Source organism: Mobula hypostoma, chromosome 8, assembly GCF_963921235.1.
Source record: "Mobula hypostoma chromosome 8, sMobHyp1.1, whole genome shotgun sequence".
In the NCBI taxonomy this organism is placed as follows: domain Eukaryota; kingdom Metazoa; phylum Chordata; class Chondrichthyes; order Myliobatiformes; family Myliobatidae; genus Mobula; species Mobula hypostoma.
The window spans coordinates 79226892-79234518 of record NC_086104.1 but is presented as its reverse complement, the minus strand read 5'-3'; the positions used below and the strand labels follow the sequence as shown (position 1 = coordinate 79234518).

At 40.3% G+C, this 7627-nt stretch overlaps 1 protein-coding gene across 9 annotated transcripts in view; it reads left to right on the top strand.

Annotated features, from left to right (window-relative positions):
• Positions 1-730: 730 nt before the first annotated feature.
• The window catches only part of plcb4a (phospholipase C, beta 4a), a 572877-nt gene continuing 565980 nt past the window's right edge, over positions 731-7627 (top strand). For 8 of the 9 annotated variants that reach the window (XM_063056176.1, XM_063056174.1, XM_063056175.1 and 5 more), the window contains exons 1-2: positions 731-1253; positions 5727-5785. The gene's annotated coding sequence lies outside the window, so the exon portion shown is untranslated. Of the gene's footprint in view, positions 1254-1399; positions 1457-5726; positions 5786-7627 lie in introns of those variants that run through there. The other variant, XM_063056172.1, reaches the window with a different exon arrangement.

Sequence of the window (7627 nt, the reverse complement as noted above, 5' to 3'; positions counted from 1 at the left end):
TTGCCATTGTAGGTTCTTTTGTGCTGCAGTTTCCATTGACGAATAACAAAGAACTATCAACAGAATATTTTTCCGATGGCTGCTAATTCTCAACTAACAATAGAAGCTGCTACAATACAGGATGTCAATCTAGGTCCCTTTATATATATCCTTCATATGAATGCATTCAATAGTAATGGTCACCATTGTGAATAATATTATAATTGTGCAATGTGGTGTTATTCCATTGTGAACCAACTTGATCTTAGTAGTACCTTGACAAATGCACAGAATGGAGGTGAATGTTATTGATAATGTTTAACCAAGTGGTTAACACCTGATTTAAGATGACGGTGGCTCAAAACGCACCACAAATTGAGGACTTCCTTTTGCACCACTTCTACAAAGCAGACTGACAAATCCTGACCTTTAGTATTTCCATATATTTCCAAAATTTCCATTTCTTCTTGCCCTTTCAGTGCAATAAGTTTACTGAAAATGTATTTGCTTTCAATTGTGGATCATAACTGACCAGGAAGAGGAAATCACTTTATTAAAATGCTGCAACACTTCGTTGCATTCAACCACTTCATACAAGACAACCCCAAACCTACAAGGATACAGATTTTTTCAATACGGTATGTAAGACGTGACGTACGTATTTCCCAGTAATAATGGTCACATGTTGTTCGCGGGGACTGTCCAATTGGCTTTCTTTCACTTCCCATTTCTGTCTGCAGGGTTCGCACCAACTGGAGGAGTTACAGTTAGAATTAATTAACCTTGGTCGTGCACGCGCATCTTGCACGGCGCTGCTCTTTTCATCTTAGTGTCGGCTCCGCACCCTTTGTCCTGCCCCCCTGGCCGCTGTAGCGTGCAGCTTCCCACCGGAGCGAAGCCCTTGCACTGGGACCCCGAGCCGGGCGCGCTGTCCAACCTTTGCCCGGGTTTGGAAGGTGGCGGAGCGGAGTCAAGCGCAGCGTGTGCTCTGGACCGACACTCGGGATAGCCTGCGCTGCTCTCGCTTCCTTGCAAGTCTTGCTGCATTTGCGGTGGGAACCGGCGCTACCATCTCCCTTTTCTGTTATGCTCCCCCCCCCCCAGTTTAAATGTAGTCTTATGAGGTTTGACGGGAAGAAGTAAAGTCTGGATAAAAGCAATGAGGGGGGACTAGAGATTGAGGGCAGCTGAGCTGGACAGACTCTTATCGCCACAGCAACCACCACACATCCACCGAGCATCGGAGTACGCCCACATCTTCCTGTCTGTTTGATGTAAGAAATTACTTTTTTTTTCGAAAATAAAACGTTCCATGCATATATGCATGATTACTTTCCCCGCTCTTCCTGACGCGGTGCCATTTGAAGCTGTTTAATGGGAAGCGGTGGACGCGGGCTGGGTGTGCGCGCGTGCTTGGTTCTTTGAGTGGTTTTTTGCTGAGCTGAATGTAAACACGGGAGCAGCGCTATCCTGACAGGTAGGAAGTCGGCTCCCAGCCACTGACACCGGCGATTGGAACTACCGAATCATTTGTTTTCTCTTTTCCTCTCAGCGTATGAATTAGCGCAACATTTGTGCTGCTGTTTCAAGGGCAGCAAAAGTGCAGCATACACCACCCGGTTATTGATTTATTGTGACAAAGCAGAAAAAAATTCAAATGGTGCTTTCTTATTAGTTTTGTTGCACGTAGATGTTTGCAAAAATTGATACGCATACATGTTTCACCAAAGTGTGCTCCTGAAAGGATCTCTTTGGGAGGTAATGGAGAGAACTTGCTGCAAGATGGTTGGTTTTAGCATATGTTACATGGCATATGAAAGAAGAAAACCGGTTTGTACAGTAGTGTTGACAGTGCAAGTAGTATTTTGGTTTCGGACGCCGATTGTGCAACCTTGGTGCCAATACTATCTGTGTTGACAAAGGATACTTACTGATCTTGCATTATTGCTTGCTCCGTAGCAGTGATTCGATACTTCGGTTGCTTAAAATCTTCCTATTTCGGTATTTCATTCCCCAGAAAAAGTTAGATCCATAAGCTTTTTTTTGGTCCAGAATTTTACATCATCAACAAGGAAGAATTTTTTTTCTTTGAAATATTACCAAATTAGCTTTTGAAATAATTAGTGTTTATCAGAAGGATATATGTATGCATACTTTCCTGCCTTGACGTTGTAAAATTATTGTAGGCTTAAAAGTTGTAGGAATACGGCTTGTAGTTGATTACCGCATTTAGAAATGTCTGCTATTACGTTTGGAGAATTCTGGAAGTTGTTAAATATAGTTGCTCAGTGCCAATTTCCATAGGTTGATGCAGTGGTGTTCTGTTTGGATGATGTATTAACGCAGAACGTGCTTCAATCATTTTTTAAAATTTCTCTAAACTTATCTTGTTTTTTTTAAACAAGTTAGTGATATCAAAGTTTGATTTGGAATCACAGCAAACAAGGTGTCATTGATCAATATGCTGGCAGAACATGTACGGAGGATCTTTTGAATGTTTTCTGTGACAGAGCTTAAAAAGACAGAATAATTATCTGCTAAAAACAAGCTGAAGTTGATGTCCTTGTGAAACAGAAACATCTTGGCATATAATTCAATCTGTCACAAGACTTGTGAATTTTGGCAAAATTACAATTTATTTATTTCCAGCTGTTTTCCTTCAGAATACATAGCAATATAAAGCTTGTCACGTTCAAACCAATGCTGTACTCTGTAAATAGAAACTCGTTGAATGACAAGGGCACCTAGAAATGCTGCAAATTGTCACCTAACCAATATATATTTTAACAAGTGGAAATTGTAGCATTCAAAAAAAACAACAAAAAACTGATATTTTCAGTTTAGTTACTAACCTTGACTAATGGTAATAACTGAATTATCCAGAAAGATAGATACATAAATAATAGTTCCCTGGCAACCCAATTAAATACTCATTCTTAAAAACAAGGAGTTTGAAACCTTTCAATAGTGTTTTGGGGCACACCAAAAGGTCTATTTACAGTCAAATTTATTGAGGTATTTACCTGATGATGCTGTAACAGTTACATGAAGTTAAGATTTTACTGAAAATACTCGAATAATACAATATATAAAAAGTGGAACACAAAGTTGAAGCAGCTTCTGTGCAACAGTTTCTTTGGCACTTTAAATAATGATCTAGGTCAGTATGGGGCACATCAAGTGGTTGGTTGTCTGTACCTTTTTTTGTATCATTCTGCAGAAGTGACAGCTGATGATAGCAGCATTTCAGTTCTTGTCCCTACAATTTATGTTATCAAGCTAAGCATTCAAGCATTAGGCTCTCCTTTGTTTCTTTTTCTGTGACCTGGCCATCACTCAGGCTCCCTCTGCACCTTCCTTTTATTTCTCTTATTCCTGGAAAATTCTGTTTGAAATAGTTTCAGGATTTTAATGACTGCCAGAAAATAGGTGAAGTTTGGAATTAGTTGATGCATACAGACTTGGTTATCCTGTCCTTTGGAATCTGTTTCAATGTGCAATTAATTGCCTGACGAGTGAAATGTTGCTGGTAATTGGTTTAAATTGTTATAAAGGATGAGTGTATGTATAATTGCCAAAGCAAGAGATAGCAGTTATTATTTGTACTGACACCCTTGTTGCTTGAACTCAAATTCTTGTTCAAGTTTATAGTCCATAAAATAGGTGGTTTCAAACTCCTTACGGTAATTTGGATGATCACGGCATGTTTTTTTTATATACCGCACTACTTATTCATTGGCAATTACATCAGTTTAAAGCAAAGCATTCATAACCAAATTAAACAAATGAGCCTTCATGGAAGCAGAGTCCATTTCACATCAAAAGAAGCCTGTTTATTTGCAAACCAAAATATTCATCAAGTTTGTTTTATGCTCTCCACTCACTGGTTTCTTTTCATTTGTTCAATAAAATTACTCATGGACTTTTAGAATTTTGTAGTTTGAATTGCAGAATATATATTTTGGTTGAATTTCACTTGTGATATTTAAGGTTCAAAGGTTCATCTTCTTGCCAAAGGATGCATGTATAATGCAACTCTGATATTTGTCTTCTCCAGATAGCTATTAAATACAGAACGACCATGGGTGCTGATGAAAGAAAATACATCACTCTCTTTCAACCCCCCCAAACCAGCGCAGAAAAGAAAAGAAACAAAACTCACAGACCCAAAAATCCCTTAACCCCCCCACCCGCAGCAAAAAACAGCCACAATAACAATTAACAACCCCTACACATAACAGTCCCCAACCCCCTCATTCACAGAAAAGAACAGTGACAGTAGCACCAAGTCCCCCAATTCCCCCCGCACACAAAAAATTGAGATCACCCACCCGCCAACTGTCCACAAGAAAGAAAACACCGAAAATTGAAGGAAACCAATACAAAGTACAGTCCATATTTAAAATTTAATCACTATTATAAATTCAGATTACATGAAGTTTTCATTCATTGAAGCGCTTTGCAGGCTGAACCAGTCTTTAATTGCCTATCCCTTATTGCCCTTTTAGAAGGTGATGGAGGACCTGCATTCCTGAACTGCTGCAATCCTTGAAGTGTTGTACTCACAAATGCTGTTGGGGAGGGAATGCCAGGATTTTGATCCAGTGATGGTGAGGGAATGGTGTGGCTTGGTGGTCACTTTCCAGGTGGAGGTGTGCCCTTGCTTTTTGCCTTGCTGTTCTAGCTGGTGAAAAGTCTGAGTTTGGGAGGTGTTGTCTGAGGAGTCATCTTGTGTCCTGTAGCTTGGCAAACTGCAGCTACTCTGCTTCAGTTGCGACGTGAGTGGTTTTGGGTGGGTGCCCATGTAGTGAGCTGGTGTCAAATGTCCTGTACGATGTCAAGCTGCTTGAGTATTGTTGAAGCTGCGCCCATTTACGTAAGTGGAGAGTAATCCATCACATTCTGACTTGATTCTTGTGGACGGAGGGCAGGCTTTGTGGAGTTAGAAGGTGAGTATCTGCTGCAGAGTTCCAAGCCTCCTCTTGTAGCTGCATTGTATATATGGTGACCCCCAGTTCAGTTTCTAGTCAAAGATAAGCCTCAGTGAGGGATTGAGTGATAACAATGCCATTGAAAGTCGGTGTATGGTGGGGGTGGGGTGGTGATAACTGGATTTTCTCTGGCCAATAATGCTGTTCATATTCCAGTCACAAATTATTAGGGTTTTTGTTTCTTCTTTAGAATTGTCAGGCGTGGACAAACCTGAAGCACTGTCTTTTCTTTCCATTGCATGATTTTAGTCAAAAGGCAGCATCAAATTATTTCAAAGTAACTTTTAGACTGAAGCATTGTTACATAAAATAAATGCATGAACTATTTCAGGCAACTTAATTTCCTTTCACTGAGTGGCGCCTTCTTTATCATTCAACTCAATATCAGATTATTAACTTTCAAATTTGCAGAGATTACTAGTTCGGAAGTAACAAACAATTTGGAAGGGATGGATTTTACTATAGCTTGGGAAGTAAAGCTTTAGGGCATTGATAGTTATGTGTGATATCTGATAAAAGGGTATCGTGCAGCAGATATTTTTGTTGAATCCTAATGTTTCATTGGAACTCAAGGTATGTATTTGGTTGGCCATCCTTTTATGAAGCATGAGAAAATAACATTTCCTTGAAAAGTCAGTATAATATAGTGGTAAGTTTTTGACAAAGCTGATGTCAATATTTTCTTTCAATCTCATTAAAAGGAGCTGAGCCATAATGGTTTTTTTAATCTTATTAAAATATTATTTCTCCTCCTAGGGAAAGAAGAAATTTGCTTCACAATGAGAACAATAAGAAAATAATTTGACACTGAACCGGTAAGCTGTTAGCAATTATATAACGAGTCAATGTGTGTAAATACCCTACAGTTCTATGTCGGAGAATGTGCATGAGCTTGATGTTGCTTCCAACTAAAATGACATATTTCTATAACCTTTGAACCGTGTTATTGCAGGTAAATATCCTGTGATAGAAACACTTCCATATAAAGCTGGAATATTTATTAAAACTATTAGGGCAGAATATCGGAAGCTTTAAGTACAGGTTTCAAATAATGCCAAATAACACATAAGACCTAAAATAACAGTAACATTTAGTAAAAGCAGGAATGATATGATTAATACGCAGTTTATATAAAGTCATAATACTTTTCCACAATCATTGCCTGAGCTGTTCTCCGTAGCGAAAATCTCACACAAGCACTGTCGGCAAAACACGGTGCAAGTGCTCTCCAGTAACCTTTAAGCTATGAAGCTGCCAAATCATACCAAATAACACGTAAAAAATACACAGCCGATATAAGGGAGAAATAATGTATGTACAGTGTAGTATCACTTACCGGAATTGGGAAAGTGCGGAGCACACTGATGATGGTGTGTTAGACTTGTTGGAGTTTGGGTGGGGCAGTGGCCCCCACCCTCCAGGCCACGGAGCGATACATTGCCGCGAAGCATGCAATGGTACAGCGGTAGCCGGGACGCATCCAGCACATCTTTAAGAAAAAAGCCAAAATAAACATGCTTATTAATTAGGTGCCGCCTGGCACGTAATTGTCGGCCCAGATCAGAGCCGATTGTGTCACCTCTGATCTGGGCCAACAGTTACGTGTCAGGCGGCACCTAATAAATTAGCATGTTTATTTCGGCTTTTCTCTTAAAGATGTGCTGTGTGTCTCCTGGCTACTGCTGCATTCCTCTGCAAATCGGTATATCTCCGCGGCCTGGCTGTTGGGGTGGTGGGACACTGGGGTGTCATTTCGTCATCTGTTTCCATTAGAGGAGGCAGCTCATCTTCTCCTATGGCTGCCCGCCTCGATGTCGAAGGTCAAGGTTTGTCGTCTGCTGTGGCTGATGTGGAAGGCTTGCTTGACTGCTGAGCCTCGCGCATTTTTAGATCATACAGTTCTCTGTAAGCACTCAAACCATCTTGCAAATATCCCCTAAACTGACGTACCCTTCAAAATTAAAGTCGTACTTTATCATTACTCACTTGGATTCGATTGTTATCCTTTCCTCTTCCAATTGCATCAGCTCTTCATCTATCAGTTCTTGGTCATGGGATGCCAAAACCTGCTCAACATCATCTTCATCAGCTTCCGTAAGCCAAACTCACTTAGTCCTTATTTCGTTCACCACGATCAAAATGCTTAATTATGTCTAGTTTTACGCTAAGTATAACACCCTTACGAGCTCTTTTCGGCTTTTCCGATACCTTAGAACTCATCTTGCAAATGGCTGCTCACAGACACGTGTTTAAGCAATGCCGGGGAGAATGCAGTTCCATATCCGGGGGAGAGCGGCTGCTCGGGGTGCGTGCTGCCTTTTATCGTGTGCTGATTTTTTTTTTCGTGTGCTGATTTTTTTGTAACAGTGAAAACATCTTCTGTTAGCGAAAACAGGGTACTAATGTAGGTCTTTCGTAACAGTGAGGTTTCGTAAAGCGAGCGTTCGAAAAGCGGGAGACACCTGTATTCAAGTTTTAAATAACTCTTCCATTGCAGAAAGGATGATGGAAGTGCAGGTAATTTTCGGGAATAAACTTGAGAACTGAGATTCTGAGCAGCTGAGGGTTGGTGAGATGAGGCTTGAACGGTTATGGGTTGATTTTCTTAGTTGATCTTATTATGAGTTGGAGCAAGTGGTTGAAGAGTCTATTGACAA